We start from the raw sequence: 19,956 nt of genomic DNA, 5'->3' as shown, positions 1-19,956 counted from the left end.
ACTTGAGAATTCAGTTTGCCTGTCAATCTTGATGATGAGATTAAGAGGTTTTTCTGAAGGTTATTATCCTCTGATGTTCAATCCTGCTAACATGTATTATATGTGTCAGTCTTTTTATCTGTTGCTAGGAACTGGGGGCACTGAAGTCCTGGTGATATTCCCACCTTTCCTTGAGTTAACCTTGAAATTGTCTTTTCAAATTCAGCAGTAATTACCAAATTATCCCTTTTACAAACATTCTCACTTTGAATGACTCTACTCTTAAGGTCTTTTTCTGACCAAGAATGTAATAGGCAAAATAGAATACTTATATTTTAAGCCATTTTTTTCCTCCCTAGTCTGAAAGTATCATATTGTTAACAACTAGCAAAAAATTATAGGTGGTATAAATTGTTGCATTTGCTTAGTTATAATTATTTCATCAGATTTAGCTTTCATTCTGTTGGTAAAGGAGTATACTGTTCTGATTATTGTAGCTTCCTTCCTGATGATGCAGGAAAAACTGGTACAGTTTTGGGTGATTCAAAATGCAGATAATGAAGAGCTAATTCTTTATTCTAACCCAGTAAAAGTATCTTGGATGCCCATAATGAGAACTATATTTAAGCTCTATCACTTTCTCTTGTTATATTTTGCTGAATACTAATCACTACTGTACTTAAATGTTTGTGTATAGCTTTCCACTAGAGTGTAAGTGCCATGAAAGTTAGGGTATTATTTTTGTACATGCTGTGTACTGAGTGCTTCACCATTGTGTCTTGCATGTAGCAAGTGTTAAGTATTTGTTGATATCTTTGAAATCCTTGATATATATTTTGCTACCAGTTTTCTTGAATGCTAAGAGCGGGCCACTAGAATAGAGGAGAGTTTGGTAAAAAGGGATGAACAAGATATCTGGGTATTGGGTCTTGGAATATAAATAAGGACTGGAAGGCCTAAGGCTGTAATACACAAAACATGTTTAGCACACATGTTAGATGAACACTTTTATGGTATTTGAGCTATTAGAACAAATAAGGAAATGTCTATTTGACTTTAAAAGTGTGGTCTGAATTTTAAGTTCTCCTACCTCTAATCCTGTCCTAAATCTACATCAAGGTTTTTGATGATCTTTAAAGAGTCTTGAAGTTGTGAAGTTGTAAGCAGTGGTGTTTATGTTATTCTTAGGTCTTGGTTTTGGCCATTAAGTCAGGGAGTTGATAAGTTTACTGTATATCATTCAGAGGGATGTGGTCCTTTTGTATTTTTGTTTTTGGGGAAATGAATATCCTTAATCAGGTTTCATTAATTTTTTTTCTGTATATTTAATTTTGGAATGATACTTTAATTTTGCTTTGTGCTTTCAGAAACACCAAAAAGGTTAAAATTCAGTACTTATTTTTTAATTTCTTTTTTTTTTTTTTTTTCCTTCAATAAACGTTTATTATGTGCCAATCCTGTAGGGTAGATGGTGTGATGAAGGGTTTTTATTTTATTATTTTTTTTATGGTGTAGTTTTAAATCTTAATTTTTAAAAATTTTATTTATTTTTTTATTATGGAAGTAGAGGTTCAGGAAGGGACCATGATTTGCCCAAGAGTATAAAGTTGATCAGTTTTAGAATCAGACTTTAAACTCAAGAGCCCTGACTCCAAACCCATGTTTCTTTTACACCATTCCATCTCTTTTGTTGTATATTTCATATAGAAAAACAAATGATACTCTTTCTTATTGTGGTAAGCTGTAGACTTGAGTAAATTTCCAATTTTTTAAGGCTGCTTTTAAATTTTCTTCCCTAACAGCTATGTGCTTCAGCATCTAAATGAGAGCTATAAATATTTGACAGGCAGTGTTTGATCATGTTTTTAAAAATCTGCACATCCTTTTTGTGAACTTTGAACTCATTGCACTTGATTTATTAAAATAGCAGTGTTGTGCAGTTTGTGTGTATGTAAGCTTTTTATTTATGCATGTTACTCATATCCTTGTTTTCTGTTTTAAATTTTAGGTTCTTGGGGGTTTTCTCTGTCTGTGAGTACTTGGTAAAAACTTAAACCCTAAAGATAAAAGGCAGCAAATAGTGACCAAACGAATGTTTTTGGCAAATACAGTGGTGAAGGCCTCCTTCAGGTAGGTAGAGAGGAGGAGGGAAGAGGGTGAACTTTCAGGTGGTAAAGACAGCATAAGCATTACTATGGAGTTGGAAGCCTTTAAAGCCTATCCTATGGATATCTGATGGATTGGTAGGACCAAAGTAGGTGATTTGTTTGGGAGGCACTGCTGATAATGCTGGGAACACATTTTAAGCAACTTTGAAAGCCAGATATGGACAGCAGACAGCTATTAGAACTTATGGTTTGTTTTTAATAGAATAGAGATTTGATCAGAGTGTCGTTTTGGAGGAGTAACTCCTGCAGTTTTAGGTCAGGGGGGCTGCTAGAATAATATGAAAATAGGTTACCTTTTGAGGTGACAGGTACTTGAACTTTTTTTTTTTTTTTTTTTTTTTTTGGTACTGGGAATTGAACCAGGGGTGCTTTTAACCACTGAGCAACATCCCCAGCCCTTTTTATTTTTTATTTTAAAGACAGAATCTCACTAAGTTGCTTAGAGCCTCACTAAATTATTGAATCTGGCCTTGAGTTTGGAATCCTCCTGCCTTAGCCTCCTGAGTCATTGGGATTATAGGTGTGTGCCACCACACCCACTGGTACTTGAACTCAAGGCAGAGGTTCTCAGTAGCAGTATCACCATTATTTAGGTGTAGGGAACATGTTAGAAGTACACATTCTTGGGCTCCATCTAAAACTTACTGAATCGGATACTTGGATTGGGCCCAGCAATCTGTTTTAACAAGCACATGATACTGATGCATACAAAAGTTTGAGTACCACTGCTCTGGATATAGGTAGTAGAAATGGAAAGGAAAAATTAGAAGCAAAACACATTAACAGTGAAGGAATGATAGAACTTGATGACTGATGGATAGCAGTGTGTTATGATAGAAAAGAGAGAGCCCTGTGTTCTAGCATCAACCCTATTTTAGCTGGTTTTGAACGAGAGTACTGATTTTGGAGGCAAAGACAAATGAACTAAGGTAGACTTTGGGGTTAAGCCTGGGTTACCAGGAACACTAGAGGTAGGAATTTTTGAATGAGGGAGGAGAGAATTCAGATGAATATTTTAGATAATTGAAGATGTTGGCAGATTTATTTAAAGCAGGAGGTTCTCAAATGGGTGTGACTTTGTCCCCCAGGGGACATTTGATGATTTCTGTACACATTTCTAAGTGTCAGACTGAGAGAATGTGTTCTACTGGCGTTTTGTGGGTAGAGGCTAGTGATGCTACTAAGACATCCTATAATGCACAAGTCAGGCCCCCCACGACAAAGAATTAACTGGATCATGTCAGTAGTGTGTAGTTGATGAAACCTGTTAAAAAGGGTTTGTCATTAGACAGATTTTATTTGTGTTTCTATCCTAACTGTCTGCTGTTCAATTTCAATTCTGAGTCTAACCTGTAGCATCTCAAAAGCAGTCTCAAGATTGTTTCATAGGGCTTTGTCCAGAAGTAAGCATGAAACATTTTTTTGTTGAATTTTCACAAAATTAACTTCATGATCATAGCAATCCTCAACCCAATTGCAGATTTCCTTATTACTGCTTTTTTTTTTTTTTTTTTTTGCGGTACTGGGGATTGAACTCAGGGCCTTGTGCTTGCAAGGCAAGCACTCTACCAGCTGAGCTATCTCCCCAGCCCCTTATTACTGCTTTTGATATACCTAGGATCAACTAATTTTGGTAACCTAGGAAAAGATTCACCATCATGAGATCATTAAGTTATAGCAAGAGATAGCCTTCTGTGCTGGTTTCAGCAGCACATATACAAAAATTGGAACAATGTAGAGATTAGCATGACTCCTGCACAAGGATAACATGAAAATTCATGAAGTGTTCCATATTTTGAAAAGAGAGAGCAAGAGAGAGAGAGCGCTTTCTGATACTCTTTTTTTTTTTTTCTCTTGGTCAGGGATTGAACCCAGGGGTGCTTAACCACTGAGCCATATCCCCAGCCTTTTTAATATTTTATTTTGAGACAGTCTCACTAAGTTGCTTAGGGCCTTGCTGAGTTGCTGGGGCTGTCTCTGAATTTGAGATCCTCTTGCCTCAACCTTCTCAGCTACTGGGATTATAAGCATGAGCCTCCAGACCCAGCTATTCACATATCTTTTTGTGAAAGATGCCTTTGGAGTTCTGCACTGCACAGCCTATGTGACTGTACATGGTGGCCCATTGTGTTGGGAGCAAGGATAAGATAAAGGAAAAGTCAAATGCATATGTGAAACTAAGAGTTAAAAAGCCCAGTCTGATGGATAATAACACATATTAAATGAACGTGTAGTTGGCCTTTTGCATCTGTGAGTTCCATATATGCTTACTTGGATTCAGTGAACCTTGGTTCAGAAACACTTGAAAAAAATTGTGTTGGACATGTGTATTTTTCTTGTCATTATTTCCTAAACAGTATAGAATAATAGCTATAGCCATGTGCCTCATGACGACAGTTCAGATGACAGACTGCATACACAATGGCATATATCACATAGACTAGGTATATAAATTTATAACATCTGTAAGTTTGTGTAAGTTCACTCTGTGATATTTGCAGGACAACATAAACTCCTAAGGACACATTTTCAGAATATATTCCCATTATTAGATGATGCATAACTGTATCGACTAATATATCTTAACAAACTTTGAAATTCTGTGATACCCATTTTTTCATATTTGGAAACAGAGGCATAAGGTTATTAATAACTTGCCCCAAATTATCAGCTAAAAAGGGACAGAGTTCAAAGTATATAGTCTTAGTTCATCAGTACTATACTATTTTACTACTACTTCAGCTTTGTTGGGGAACAGTTTATAAATGTTTTGCTGATGAATTTGGGGTGTTTCCCATATGACCTTTTCTCATTTAGGAGATTCATTCACTTAAATGTCTGTTGAGATGTTTTGCTGTGCCAGACACTTCACTTGGGTCTTTTTTAAATTTTGCAAATACCGTGGTTTCAGATAGTGCTGGTTATTTTGAAGAAAGAGAATGAGATACCTGTAGGATAGGAATCACTCCTTGAGATAGGTTGACCATTGAAAGCCTCCCTGAGAAAATGGCTTTTTATATTGAGACCTGAATGATGAACAACCAATCTTGTGATGTTTAAGGGTTCAGGGGACAAAAATCTGTATTAAGAAGTTTTAGGTAGAGGGACCAGCTAATAAAGAGCCCTAAGGTAGGGATGAGAAAATTTTACTAATTGCTTAACTATTTATCAGACACTATACAAGGGTCTTGGGATAGAGTAATGAGCAAGACAGGCATGGTTCCTTTGTCATAGAGCTTCTATTCTGGTGAGAAAGTCAGACATTAAACACTTATGCTAGTAGTGTTAATTACGGTTGAGCAAAGGGCTTCAAAGGTAAATACAGGATGCAGTGTGAGTGTATAATAGGATTACCTAATCTAGAATTCAGTAGTGGGTTGAAACATCAGAGAACACTTTTACAAAGAAAGCCTTTAAAGCTGAGATGTGAAAAGGGAGGTGAGTAAGAGGTAACCCGGCAAAGAGGAATGATTAGCATATGCAAAACCCGTATGGTTGGAAAGAATTTCAGGTGTTTGAGAGACCTGTCTTGCAGCCAAAGACCAGAAAGGCCAGTGTAACTGCAGTGGTGATGTGAATAGAAGAGAGAACCTCCCTCCACCTTAGCCTTTTCACATGCTAGACAATCATTGCACCACTGAGCTATACTCCTAGTCCATGTTAGAATCTTGACAAGGCACTCAGGGGTCTTGTCAAGGAGGACATTATCCTGAAGGCATTCGGGAGGCAAAAATTCAGCAGAGAAGTAATGTGTGTGTGGACTAATATCAGTGGATGAATTAGAGAGAAAGGATCAGTAAGGGTATGATAATGATTTGAGGAGACCAGTTAGGAGGTCGCTGTTAGTGGTTCAGGAAAGATGTGATATAGTATGCTTGAGGGAGTAAACAATTAGAGAAGAGTTAGTTTGAGAAATATTTACAAAACAGAATTATAAGACTTTGGTTTATTAGATGTATCAAGGATGAGTGGAAGGAGATACATGATCAAAGTGTGATTCCCAAGTTTTCCTCATGTGTGTGGCTTGTAATACATTCCTATTATTTGAAATAGGGCACACTGAAGGAAGAGTAGTTTGGTGCACTGAGTGGTGGAGTTAAATTTCAGTTTTGAGACAGTTTGGACAGGTAAAGTGCTTGTGAAACTTTGCAGTACAGTTGTTGACTGGGTAATTGGATGTGATTCTGGGGCCTCAGGAGGGCCTTATTGGCTTGTGGTTGAGTTTCCTTAGTGTATGTATGGTAATGGAAGAAGAAGTAGACAGGGAGTGAGAGGGAAGGTTCAGGGGAGAGGTATCCTGAAAGCCAAGGGGCTGTTCAGACCCTGTTCTAAGCATTTGTATATTTTTACTCATTTGATGTTCAGAACCCTATGAAATAGGTGCTTTTATTGTCCTTATTTTATAAACAGGAAAATGACACAAGAGGACACTATGTAACTTGCTTAGGATCACCAGGTAATAACCAAAGAGTTTGGTTTTTGGACCTAGACTGCCTGGCTCCAGTTTATACTCTAAACTACCTCTTGATACTATTAGTGGTTTTTGAAACATTTTTTATGTTGTAATGGTTTTGAGTTTTTTTGTTTTGCTGTTTTTCAGTGCTAGGGATTGAACCCCAGGCCTCAGGCATGCAAAATAAGCCCTCCTCCACTGAGCTATATCCCCAGTGCCCTGCTAGTGTTTGGAGAGGAGAGAGTGGTCCATTGATAATTGACACTACTCAGAGACTGAAGATGCTGACAACTGCCATTGGATTTGGCAACGTAGAGGTTATTGGTGATTTTAAACAGAAGTGACAGTGGCAGGTTTTGAGGTAGAAAACTTTCAAAATAAATGTGAGACTAAGTAGAGTGAAGAAAAGTTCAGAGAAGTTTGACTTGTGAAGGGAGAAGGAGAGCAAGTTATGACTGAAAGTTAGTGTAAGATCCAGAAAGGCTGTCTTGGATTTTTATTTTTTGTTTTAAGATGGAAGTGATCGCTGCATTAAAAAAAATTTTTTTTTAGGTCTAGATGGACACAATGTCTTTATTTATGTGGTGCTGAGTATTGAAGGCAGTGCTCCACACTGAGCCACAACCCCAGACCTGCATTTTTTTAAAATTTATTTTTATTGTAAACAAATGGGATACATGTTGTTTCTCTGTTTGTACATGAAGTAAAGGCATACCATTTGTGTAATCATACATTTACATAGGATAATAGTGTTTGATTCATTCCGTTATTTTTTCCTCCCCCCCACCCCTCTTTTCCCTCTGTACAGTCCCTCCTTCCTCAATTTTTGCCCCTCCTCCCAGCCCCCATTATGTGTTATCATCCGCCTATCAGCGAGATAAATTTGTCCGTTGGTTTTTTGAGATTGACTTCTCTCACTTAGCATGATATTCTCCAATTTCATCCATTTGCCTGCATATGCCATAATTTTATTGTTCTTTATGGCTGAGTAATATTCCATATATATATATATATATGTATATACACATATCACAGTTTCTTTATCCATTCATCAATTGAAGGGCATCTAAGTTGGTTCCACAGCCTAGCTATTGTGAATTGAGCAGCTATGAATGTTGATGTGGCTGCATTTCTGTAGTATGCTGATTTTAAGTCCTTTGGGTATAGACCAAGAAGTGGGATAGCTGGGTCAAATGGTGGTTCCATTCCAAGTTTTCTAAGGAATTTCCACACTGCCTTCCAGAGTGGCTGCACTAATTTGCAACCCTACCAGCAGTGTATGAGTATACCTTTTTCCCCACATCCTTGCCAACACCTATCAGACCTGCATTTTTGTTTATAGCATTATCCAGGTGTACCCCTTCCTCTGTATTACTTCCATGTTTAATTCATTGCTAAGATCTGCTGATTTTTAGGAGCTGGGGGGGTGTAGCTCAGTAGTAGAGCACTCGCCTGGCATGTGTGAAGCAATGGGTTCGATCCTTAGCACCATATAACAATAAATAAACTAAATAAAGATATTGTGTCCACCTACAACTAAAAAAAAAATTAGTTGTAGGTGCTGAGGATCGAACCCATTGCCTCCTGCATTCTAGGCGAGTGCTGTACCTCTGAGTCAGAACTCCAACTTGATCTACTGATTTCTAGTAGTCATCTTGTAGTTCCCACTTGCAACTCATAGGTTTTTTTTTTTTTTTTTTTTTTTTTTTTTTTCTTTTTTTGTACTGGGGATTGAATCAGAGGCACTTTACCACTGAGCCACATCCCCAACCCTTTTATTTTTATTTTTTTTTTGACACAGGATCTCATCTCACTAAGTTGCTGAGGCAGATCTTGAACTTGCAATCCTCCTGCCATCAGTCTTTTGAGTGGCTGGGATTACAGGCGAGCACCACCACGCCTGGCTACGACTCCTAGTTCTGATATTTACTCTGAGCCATTGCAGTAGCCTGTTTCATAGGGTCATCGTTGGTTTCTGTTTTCGGAGGCTTTTCCCCATTATTTTTTATGTTGTGCTTTCAAGGTCCTGATGTTGTCATTCATCCTCTGTGACTTTCTCACTGTAGTGACGTGCTGTGGGACAGACACTGGACTTCAATTCATGAGACTTGCCTTTGAATTTCAGTTTATAAATGCTGTAATATTGGGCAAATTATTTAACCGTGGTAAACCTTATTTTTTTCATCTGTGGAATAGTGAAAATAAATCTCACTTGGTTGTCTTTAATGGTTTTGCCTTTGTAGACACACTCTTCAGGCTCCAGTTGACTGTCACAGTCTTATTTTCTGCTCTTAACCTGTGTACATTTCAACCAAACCAAGCTACCTGCTTGTTTTTTTTCCCACTCACATGTAATATTCTGTTTCCTGGTTCATACCCCAGTGCTCATCCTGTAAAGCCCACTTGCAGTATTGAGTATTGAAGGAAACTTTCCTGAATTCTCATAATTTTTTCTGTACTTCTCATGGTAACCAACTGGATACAAGATAGGAAGTTTAATTATATCTGAATAACATGCTCCTTGAGGGCAGGGCATAACTTTTTTGCCATGAGTGTTTCTTTTCTAGTGGTACATAGCATGGTGCTATATTTACATCATTGAGACTCTCACATTATTATTGGGTTGAAAATGCATGGTATCATGAAGACAAAGTAAATGTAATAAAATGAATTTAGTCAAAGTAAATGTAATAAAATTAATTCTGTGGTAAAGTGCTGATAATAATACTATAATTATTAGGAGAGACTAGATCAGAACAGGTTCAAAGAGAAGAGTAGTGCCAAGGAATAAGAATTTTCTATGTCTAATTGCTCACTTATTCTTAGAGAAAGGAGGACCAGACTTTTTATGTCCCTTGAGATCTCCAGTTACCTTTGCTCTTACACTGTGTTCACCAGGCTGCTTTCAATATTTGGTTATCCTGGTTCCTTGATATTGGAAAATGGATTGCCTGGATAGTGGGTGTGAGTATTCATAGTCAGTGCGAGGCACTCTGAAGAAGTTAACTGAACTTCTTTTTTCTTATGGAGCTGAGTACTGGCCTGCCAAGATTTATTCTTTGTATTTAAAGGAGCCAAAAATGTCCAATTACCAGTAATAAAATCTATAAACACTTTGCACATGTCCAAGTGTTCTGCTTCTGGGAAAGCCATTAGGACTTGGTATATGCTAAGGTATCATCCTTCACGGTTAGCTCAGGTCTTTTTCTCAGAAAAACATTTGACTAAGTCAGATCTTCCTACTCTAAAGTCTCATAGTATAGAATACCTCTTGTGCTTAGCTCTTGTCAGAATTGGCTTTTTATATTTCCTTGGATTATTACTTGGTTGTTTTTCTGTTAGGGTGTAGCATCATTAAAGACTGCTTCTGTGTTTTTTTCCTCACCCTTGGTATAGGTGTAGTACTGGTCCATGGTTGGTACTTAATGGGTTTTTTTTTTTTTTTCCTGTGAATGTGCCTATCTAAAATGTTTTTTCTTCCATCTCATTCTGTCTTTTTGATCAAACTAATTGTCCTCCAGTGTCCCCAGATGTTATCTTTTTATGTGTAGTCACATTCCCTAGGCACTTTATATACATTCCCATTGTGGGACCAGTTGCTTTGTGTTACATTTGATATGTGTCCTGTTTTTTCTTAGCAAGTGTAGACTTCTTTGAGGCAAAGGTCATATCTTATCCAAGTACTCAGAAATTATTGAAATGAAGGAAAATGTGTTCTGTATTTCCTAAAAACATGCCATGTATAATATATAATGTAATAACAGTACTAGCAATGGAAAGAACCTCAGATTGCAAATCAGGGAGCCTGAGTTAGTTTTCTACCTTTATTTTATTCACTGCAAAACCCTCTGTTACAATAGCTAAAGCTAGTTGTTTTCAAAGTGTGATCCTAGACAACATCACTTGGAAATGAGTAAGAAATAGAATGTTCAAGTCCTACTCCTGAATCTGTGACTCTTAACAAATTGGGCATACCTGTTACCCCAGCTATCTTGGAGGCCGAGGCAGGAGGATTACAAGTATGAGTCCAGCCTCAGCAACTTAGTGAAACCCTGTCTCAAAATAAAATATAAAAAGGTCTGGGACTGTTGCTCAGAGGTAGAGCCTTTGCCTAGCATGTATGAGTTTAAGCCTCAGTAACACACACACACACACACACACACACACACACACACACAAATTGAAACAGCGTCTTGCTGAGTGGCCCACATCAGCCTCAAACTTGGAATCCTCCTCCTGCCTGAGTAGCTGGTATTATAGTTATGCACAAGTGGAATGCTTGGTTTCCATTCCCCCTTCCCCCTTTTTTTTTGGTACTGAGAATTGAACCCAGGGTCACTTAACCACTGAACTTCATCTTCAGCCCTTTTTATTTTGATCAGGATCTTTCTTAGTTGCTGAAGCTAACCTTGAACTTGACTTGTGGTCCTCCTGCCTTACTCTTCTGAGCTGCTGGATTACAGGTGTATACCACTGCACCCATCTGAAGAAACCTGTTTTCTTTAGTCTTTCCTTACATGGAAGTTGCTGTTTCCCCTCTACCTAATTGTCCTTCTTCAGACTTTTTCTTAGTCTGCTTATCAAAACTACAAAAATTGTTACAGATTTTTACGTCCTTTGTTCTTTTTTTTTTTTTTTTTTTTTCTTATTTATTCAACAAACACTGTCAGATGTACCTGTGGTGTTTAATGAATGTTCTGGGTATATAAAAGTGAGTATCTTAGGTAAGCACTGTGACACATGCCTGTAATTCTAGTGACTCAGGTGGCTGAGGCAGGAGGATCACAAGTTTGAGCAGCCTTGGCCACTTAGTGAAACCTGTCTCAGAATTGTCTGGGGATGTAACTCAGTGGTAAATCACTTGTGAGTTCAATCCCCATTGTTGCAAAAAGGGGGGAAAAAGTGAATATCTTGGACCCTGTCCTCACAGTCTGTAAGAGAAGCCACATAAACAAAATTCTATGTGATAAATGGAATTTAGGAAATATGAAGTATAGAGGTAAGTAGAAGGAGAGTGTGATTGAGGAGCGCTAAAAAATTCTTCCAAGTAAGAGATATCTACTCAGTTTAGATATTGGAATACTAAGAATTGTCCACCTAGGCCAAGGGATGAGGAAGGAAATTCCAAGTAGAGGAACCAGCATATTCAAAGACAGAGAAATATGAGATAGTACTACAAGTGTGAAAAGCATTTCTGGTAGTTTGGTGTTGCCAGAACACAGGAACAACATAGATCCTGAGTTGTGAATTGTCTGAGTCAGTAAGTTATTTGTACCTGATTCACTAGGTGATAGAAAAGCCTCAGAGGAGCCGGGTGCCACCAGTGGCTCATGCCTGTAATCCCAGCAATTCAAGAGGCTGAGGCAGGAGGATCCTGAGTTAGTTCAAAGCCAACCTGAGCAAAAGCAAGGCACTAAGCAACTCAGTGAGACCCTGTCCCTAAATAAAATATAAAATAGAGCTGGGGATGTGGCTCAGTGGTCGAGAGCCCCCGAGTTCAATCTCTGGCTCCTCCCCTGCCAAAAAAAAAAGATGAAGAAGAAGAAGAGAAACTTCAGAGAAACTGTAAATGTGAGGGAGACTAACCATATTTCTGTTTTAGAAAGACTGCCCTTGGACTGGGTGGGGTAGTGTAGTCCTATAATCCCAGCTGCCAAAAAGACTGAGGCTGGAAGATTGCATGTTCAAGGTCAGCCTGGGCAATTTAGTGAGACCCTGTCTCAAAAAATAAAAAGGGCTGAGGTATGGCTTAGTGGAAAAGCGCTCCTGGGTTCAGTCCCCAGTATCAAAAGAAGAAGAAGAAGAAAAATCAACTATCGTCTAACATTTCTCAATTTTGTTCTGTTGTAATAATCATTTGAATGGTTTGTTAATGCCTACCCATATAAATGAAATTCATTGATTTCTGCTAATGGAATGGCAAGTTGAGGCATGTCCTTTTGAAGGGAAATCTATTTATTCATAAGTGGTGAGTTTTTTTTTTTTTTTTTTTTTTCCATATAACTGAACAAAGGGCACTAACTTAGGTGTGTAAAGGCCCATGTTCAATTTGTGATGTGATATATTATTTTGGTTTCTTCTGGATATAACAGCTTTTTATATATTATTAAATTCTAAAAATAGTTTATTTGCTAGTTATACTATGGGATTAATTTGACTATTAAAAAAGACAATTTATTAAAAAGACTATTAATGCTAGGTGTACTTGTGTAATCCCAGCAGCTCAGGAGGCTGGGACAGGAAGTTTGAGGTCACCCTCAGCATTTTAATGAGATCCTACTTAGTGAGACCATGTCTCAAATTAAAATTAAAAAAATGAAAAGGTCTGGGAATGTGGCTTAGTGGTTTAGCACTCCTGGGTTCCATTCTTGGTAGGGGAAAAAAAGAAGTAGGAATTTAATGGAAATTGCCCCTGGATTAAATCCCCAGCAAACTGCCCCCCCCACAAAAAAAGACTCATTGAATTTGTAATTAAATATAGGAATAATACATAAAGGACTTGAAAGGAATTCTCCTAAGTTTCATTCTCATAATTTTCATGGGTGAAATTTTGTTTTCTCTTTTTCTGTACTAGTCAATCCTTGGGAATATAAATACTGTTGTCTCTTCCACAGTTTTGTAGTGTTTCTACTTTTTTCTTCTCAGTTTTGGTAGAATTGATATTTAGGGCAATGCATGAAGAAGAAGCTTAAAGAATTCTCCTTCAGGGCTGGGGAGATAGTTCAGTTGGTAGAGTGCTCACCTCGCAAGCACAAGGCCCTGTGTTCAATCCCCAGCACCACACACACAAAAAAAGAACTCTCCTTCAAGGTTGATACAAGTTAAATATTCTGGTTGTATAAATATGAGAAAGTTAAAGAAAATAAGTCACTCATAATCCCAAACTTAGCTATTATTGTTATTTTAGCATATTTCCTTCCTGTTTTTTTCATGCATATAAGTATTTTTAATATAATGAGATAGTGCTTGATACAGTTTTCTACAATATCTTCTGAATTTGTAATAATTTTCCATGTCATTAAGAACTCTTATAAAAAGTCTAGTAAAAATTGTGCTGTGATTTCCTACTGTAGTTCATTTGCCCATTTCTCTGTTATTATGCATTAGGTTATATCTGCTTTTTAACTGCAGTGAGCTCAAGTATATATATATTTTTTTGTTTTGTTTTGTTTTGTTTTTGAGTTTCCATTATATTCATTTGTGTGTATGTGTGGTACTGGGGATTGAACCCAGGGGCATTCTGCCACTGAACTTTATCCCCAGCCCTTTGTTGTATTATTATTATTATTATTATTTTGAGACAGGGTCTCACTAAGTTGCCAAGGGTGTCCTCAAACTTGAGAACCTTCTGCCTCAGACTCCCTTGTAGCTGCACTATGTGTGTGCCACCATGCCCAGCTCCCGTTATATTCTCGTTGTTCCTAGAAGTACAGTTACTAAAGTAGTGAACATTTTATTTATTTTTGGTACCAGGGATTGAACCCAGAGGCACTTAAACTACTAAGCCACATTCCCAGTCCATTTCATTTTTTATTTTGAGACATGGTCTTGCTAAGTTGCTGAGGTTGCAGACATTTTAAAAACTTTCTGTAGAGAGCCAGGCACAGTGGCACACACCTGTAATCCCAGCATTCAGAAGACTGAGACAGGAGGATTGTGAGTTCAAAGCCAGCCTCAGCAACTTAGCGAGGTCCTAAGCAACTCAGTGAGACCCACCCTATTTCTTAAAATACAAAAAGGGCTGGGGATGTGACTTAGTGGTTGAGCGCCCCAGGGTTCCATCCTGGTACCAAAAAAGCAAAACAAACAAACAAATAAAACCTTCCTCTTGAAAAATTTAAAAGATACAAAGCAAACAGTATATTGAACTCCCATGTGTTTATCACCAGCTTAGTGGTCATCAGTGTAACCTTTCGTCTGTATCTTCTACTTCCTCTCAATTATTTTGAAGTAAATTCAGGACAGTTTTACTTCACCTGTAAGCATGTCTGTTTATTTCACAAACATCTAATGACTTCCTTCCTGAAGGACTTCATTTATTTATTTGTTTTTGTGATGCTGGGTCTGGGTATTGAACCCACAGGTATGCTTTACCATTGAGCTGTATCCCAAAGCCCTTTTTATTTTTGTTTTGAGATCGAGTCTTGCTGCTTTGCCCAGACTGGTCTTGAACTTGTGATCCTCATGCTTCAGCTTCCTAGCAGGTGGGATTACAGACGTGTGCTTCTGTATCCCCCATGCTGAAGGACTTTAAAGTAGGAGTACTGGTTTCGGTGTGAATTAGCCTGTATTCACTAGTTTCTGAAAACTTTTTGTAACATGATGCACACACAAAAAAGTTCAGCTGGGTGTGGTGGCTCATGCTTATAATCCCAGCAGTGCAGGAGGATTGCAGGTTCAAAGTCAACCTCAGCAATTTAGAGAGGCTGTAAGTGATCTTGTGAGACCCTGTCTAAAAATAAAAAAATAAAAAGGTCTGGGGATAGGGCTGGGGTTGTGGCTCAGTGGTAGAGTGCTTGCCTAGCTCTTTGAGACCCTGGTTCGATCCTCAGCACACATAAAAATAAAATAAAGGTATTGAGTCCACCTACAACTAAAAATAATAACAATAAAAAAAAGGGTTGAGGATGTGGCTCAGTGGTTAAGTGCCTTAGAGTTCAATCCCTGGTGTTCAGTGAATTAATCACAAAACAAATACTGTATCACTACCACTCAGTCAACATTTGGAATTGCCATCACTTCAGAAGCTTCCTGATGACTCTTGAAATCATTAGTTCCTTTTTCTTCCCTGATGGAGACTTCTAGCACTATAAATTAGTTTTGCTATAATTTATCACAAAATTAATTAAAAGTAATTTATAGTTTTAAAATTATAGTTTTGATTTTGAATTTTAAAAAATGAAATAATACAGTGTTACAGTATATCTGCCCTCCCCTTTGATACTGGGCATTGAACTCAGGAACACTTTACCACTGTGCTATATCCTCAACCCTTTCTATTTTTTATGTTGAGACAAGATATTGCCATGTTACTAAAGTTGACTTTGAACTTTCAATCCTCCTGCCTCAGCCTCCCAGAGTAGCTGAGGTTACAGGTGTGCCCCACTGCACCCAGCTATTATAATATATCCTTCTTTGTCTGACTTTTTTTTACTCAACATGAGAGATTCATCTGCATTGCTCTATAACATAAAGACATCCCTACCCCACCCCACCTGGTAATGCAGAGATATCTAGACAAGAACTGCTTTTATTTTGAGGCAGGGTTCCACTAAGCTGCTGAGGCTGACCTGGAGTATGCCGTTCTCATACCTCAGCCTTCTTAGTAGTGTGGATTATAGCCACGTTACTATAAGTGGCAGTAAAACAGCGAACAGTTTCTTACTATCTTCGTTGCTCAAATTCTCCCATGTGCCTCTTATTTTTAGTGTTTGGTTGGTTCAAATCAGGAGTCAAAGTCCATCCACATGTGTGTGATTATAAATATCTAAAACCTTGCTCAATCTATAGATTACTTCTATAGATTACTTCTATAGATTACTTCTTTCTTTTTTTCTTTTTCTTTTTTTGTAGGAGAAAAAAAATCCAGTTCTGTAGAAATTTATACTTTGTGACTTTGGGTTTTGCTGATTGCACATCTGTGTTTTTTGTTTAATTTGCAATATAGAGGCTATAAGACAGTATGCTCAGTGGTAGAGCATTTGGCCTAGCATGTGTGGGGTCCTGAGGTTGATCCCCAGCACCACCAAAACAAAACAAAACAAAAAAATTGAGGTTTTTTTTTTATAACATACAATAAAATGCACAGATTGTAAGTGTTCAGTTTGGTGAATTTTGACAATATAATTACCATTCATATCAAGATACAGAAATAGGTTATTTCCACCCCATAGAATTTTCCCTCATACCTCTTTGTAGTTAGTGTCCCCCTCTATCCATCCCTGTATCTGACTTAATCACCAGAGAAGAGTTTGCCTGTTTGGTTTTCATGTATGTGTGGTTGGGATGGGGAGGGAATCAGCATGTGTTCTGTTGGACTTTTCACTGAATATGCTTTGGAAATTTGACCCAGTGTTTTCATAGTTTTTTCTTTTTTATTGCCGAGAAGATTCCATTGTGTGTCTATATAGCACAGTTTGTCTATTTATTCCCATTTTGATGGACATTTAGGTTGTTTTCAGATTTGGACTTTGAATATGACTGCATGAAACATATATAGGGCTTGATATGGGCATATTTTCATTTATGCTCAGACAGTACAAAGAAGTAATTGCTGTATCATATGGTAAATGCTTGCTTAATTTTGTGAGAAATTGCCAAACTAACCATTTTACACTGTCAGCAGTATATGAGAGTTGTATGTGCACCATATACTTACCAACGTTTGGTCTTTGATATTAGCCATTCTAGTTGGTGTGAAGTGGTATCTTGTGGTTTTAATTTGTCTGTCTCTGATGACTAATGATGTTGAGTACCTTTTTATGAGTTTCTTGGATGTTTTTTACTTTTGTTTTTTTTTTTTTTTTTTTTTTTTTTGCCATAGTGGAGATTGAACCTAGTAGCACTCTACAACTGAGCTACACTCTTTCTTACTTTTTTTTTTTTTTTTTTGAGACAGGATCTCACTAAGTTATCAAGGCTGGCTTTGAACTCATGTCTCAGCCTCCCGAGTAGCTGGGATTACACGAATGCATCACTGCTCCTGGCTCATTTTTGTATATTTTTGATGAAGCGTCTGTTCCAGTCTTTTACCTTTTTTGTTATTTTTTGTTGACCTTTTAATTGTTGATTTATAGACCTATTTATATTCTGGATACAGTTTTTCATTAGATATATATGTTGTATATACTTTTTCCCCAGTTTGTACCTTGCCTCTTCATTTTCTTAATGACCTATATTGGTAAGAGAAATTTTTAAATAATTCTTTTCTTTTATGGTTTGTCACATGCTTTTTAAAATTATTTAAAAAAATTTTTTTAGTTGTCATTGGATCTTTATTTTAGTTATTTATATGCAGTGCTGAAAATTGAACCCAGTACCTCACACATGCTAGGCAAGTGCTCTATCAACTGAACCACAACCCCAGCCTGCTTTTTAAAATTTGATCCTTAAGACATCTCTTTGAGGGGCAGTATGGTAACATCCCCATTTTGCTCATTAGGAAATAGGCTCAGAGAGGTAAAATGACTTCCGGTAAAATTATACAATTTGTAAGAGGCAGAGAAGACTGGAAACTGGGTCGTCTCATTTCAGGTTAAATTTCTTTCCATTCACTGTATTCTCCCCTTCTCTTTTCCCATTACCTGAAAATGATACCATACTCAACCACTTTTCTCTTAAAGTTCTGTACTCTTTTTTACTTTTTGCATGTATAATTCCTTCTGAGTGGACCACTTCCCTTCTTTAACTCTGTCCTTCAGTTTTCAACTTTGTTACATCTTCTGGGAAATTTTTGACATCTCCTTTCTTGCTAAATAAAGTGTCTCTTCTTCCTTTTCTTTAACATTTGAGTTTTCTATTGACATAGCAAATAATACCCTTATTGCCTTTCCACTTATTCTCTCTAGATTTTGAGGGTAAGCATCATGTCAGTCTTTTTAAAAATTTGCGGTGCTGAGTGTACTTAGGGCCTGTGTGCTAGGCAAGTGCTTGTTCCTGGCCTGAGTGTTATTTACCAGATTATCAACAATATGACACATGATAGATGTCAAAACAATTAATGAATTCAAGTGAATATAATTCTCTCCCTATCTTCTTGTGACAGATTTTTTTTTTGCTATTGTATACGTAGATCCCATAGTGTATTTACTTTAGTATTTTTGTATAGCGTCATTATGTCCCATTTGTGATTTTTTTAAAAATTCTTGAAGTATTGTATTTAAAATGAGAGTTATAAATATTTATATTTCTGTATTCCTGGTAAGTACTAAAAATTATTTAATTTGGGACGGGGTTGTGGTTCAGTGGTAGCGCGCTCACCTAGCATGCGTGAGGCCCTGGGTTCGATCCTCAGCACTACATAAAAAAAATAAAGTTATTATGTTCACTTACAACTAAAAATATATTTTAAAAATTATTGAATTTGCCGGGCATGGTGGTGCATGCCTGTAATCCTCAGCTTGGGAGGCTGAGGTAGGAGGATCCTGAGTTCAAAGCCAGCCTCAGCAACTTAGTGAGGCCCTAAGGAACTCATTGAGACCCTATCTGTAAATAAAGTACCAGATGGGCTGCGTGTGTGAACCAGTGGTGATGTGACTCAGTGGTTTAGCGCCCCTAGGTTCAATCTCTGGTACCAAAAAAAAAATTGAATTTGAGGGCTGGGGATGTAGCTCAGTGGTGAGTATTTGAATCTTCTAGGAAATTTTCTTTACAATTGACAGTATTTTTTTTTTTTATTGTAAACAAATGGGGTACAACTTGTTTCTCTGACAATTGAGAGTATTTTGTAATAGCTTCCTCCCTCCCCAACTCTGTGGTATTGGGGATTGAACCCAAGGGCTCACACATGCTAGGCAAGTGCTCTGTCATTAAGCTATAATCCTCAGCCCTCAGTTGACACTATTTTAAATGTCAAAATTAAACTAATTTATAAATTTCTTAGTTTCTCTCTTTGATTTCAAACAAGCACTGATTACATCTTTCATTCTTAAGAATAATTTCTTCAGTATTGGCAACTCAGTAAGATCCTGTCTTAAAGTGAAAAATCAAAAGGTCTATGGGAATGGAGCTCAGTGGTAGAGTACCCTTTGGTACAATGCCCAGTACCGCCAAAAAAATTTACTGAGGTCTGCAACTCTTCTATAGTTGGGTGAGAAAGTATCTTATTCTTAGAAAATAACACACTTAAGTGTTTAGAGGTAAAGGGCCTTTATATTTGCAACTTACTCTCTAGATGGTATGTTAGTCAGCTTTTTTGCTTCTGTGACCAAAATAACCTGACAAGAACAACTTAGGGGAGGAAGTTTATTTTGAGCTCATAGTTTCAGACATCTCAGCTCTTGGTCAGCAGACTCCATTGCTCTGGGCCTGAGGTGAGGCAGAACATCATGACAGAAGGACATAGTGGAGGAAAACCGTTTAGCTCATGGCAGCCAGGAAACAAAGAGAGTGTAAAGCACAGAGAAATTGTGTGTGAGAGAAGAGTCAGACAAAATGTTCTCAAGGACACACCTCCAGTGTTCCAATTCCTCTAGCCACTCCCCATCTACCTATACTTAACCACCCAGTAATTCATTCATATTATTCATCAAATGAACTCACCTATCGATTAGCTCATCTAATCATTTTACCTCTGAATATTTTAGCGCTGAACATTCCTGCATTGCCACATTAACTTTTCAGGGAACATCTCATATC

The 19,956-nt window shown here is 37.5% G+C and overlaps 1 protein-coding gene and 1 non-coding gene across 4 annotated transcripts in view; both read left to right on the top strand.

Moving 5' to 3' along the window:
* Kdm2a (lysine demethylase 2A) overlaps window positions 1-19,956 on the top strand; it is a 112,602-nt gene that overhangs the window by 7,014 nt on the left and 85,632 nt on the right. Inside the window, exon 2 of one of the 3 annotated variants that reach the window (XM_047516086.1) lies at window positions 1,988-2,109. The exons of the other annotated variants lie outside the window; for them this stretch is intronic. The gene's annotated coding sequence lies outside the window, so the exon portion shown is untranslated. The remainder of the gene's footprint in view (window positions 1-1,987; window positions 2,110-19,956) is intronic. 3 annotated transcript variants of the gene reach the window in all.
* On the top strand, window positions 3,842-3,945 carry LOC124960895 (U6 spliceosomal RNA). The gene has a single exon (XR_007104209.1). It is a non-coding gene; the product is annotated as a U6 spliceosomal RNA (small nuclear RNA).

The sequence above is a fragment of the Sciurus carolinensis genome, chromosome 11, assembly GCF_902686445.1.
Source record: "Sciurus carolinensis chromosome 11, mSciCar1.2, whole genome shotgun sequence".
Classification (NCBI taxonomy): Eukaryota; Metazoa; Chordata; class Mammalia; order Rodentia; family Sciuridae; genus Sciurus; species Sciurus carolinensis.
This window is presented reverse-complemented; position numbering and strand designations above follow the sequence as displayed.